Raw genomic sequence first — 614 nt, forward strand, 5'->3', positions numbered from 1 at the left:
CATATAATTTTACAAATCAACCGGGATAATTGAAGCAACCTTGAGTAATACATCCTCGATTTCCTTATTTCTTAACACATTAATGATGTATCTTGACTCATCTTTCAATATCTTCAAATCTCTATCATCTGTGGCTCAAACTCTTGATATCTAAAAATATACCCACATCCGTATAAAAAAAAAACGATCCCGGTCCACCTCTAATTATAAATGTCATTACTATTATCATCATGACCATCGCGATTATCCCTACTATTCCTTAATCATCATCGTCATTTACAGTTGCTATGGAGTTCGCGTATATTTCTCAGCACGTAGATAATGGTTATGAGTAATTCCCTCTCCCTTTATAATGAGAAAGACGAGGCTCGTAGTACGTATTTGTTACCAGGGAGTGTTTGCTGTGCTTAAGTACTACCTTTATAGCTCTGCGCAACCCATACAAAGGGGTCATTTGGTGGTCATCTGGGGGTCATCTGGGTTCACGCTGAGGAAGATGGAGCGAGTGGTGTCTCGAGGAACATCTATTTTCTTCTGGGGTTTGATTAGGTAAGCTTGGTCGAGGCAAGATTTGAAGTAAATAATGTGGGTTATTTTGATACATGCATTAGATT

The sequence above is a fragment of the Penaeus monodon genome, chromosome 34 (genome assembly GCF_015228065.2).
Source record: "Penaeus monodon isolate SGIC_2016 chromosome 34, NSTDA_Pmon_1, whole genome shotgun sequence".
NCBI classification, from domain to species: domain Eukaryota; kingdom Metazoa; phylum Arthropoda; class Malacostraca; order Decapoda; family Penaeidae; genus Penaeus; species Penaeus monodon.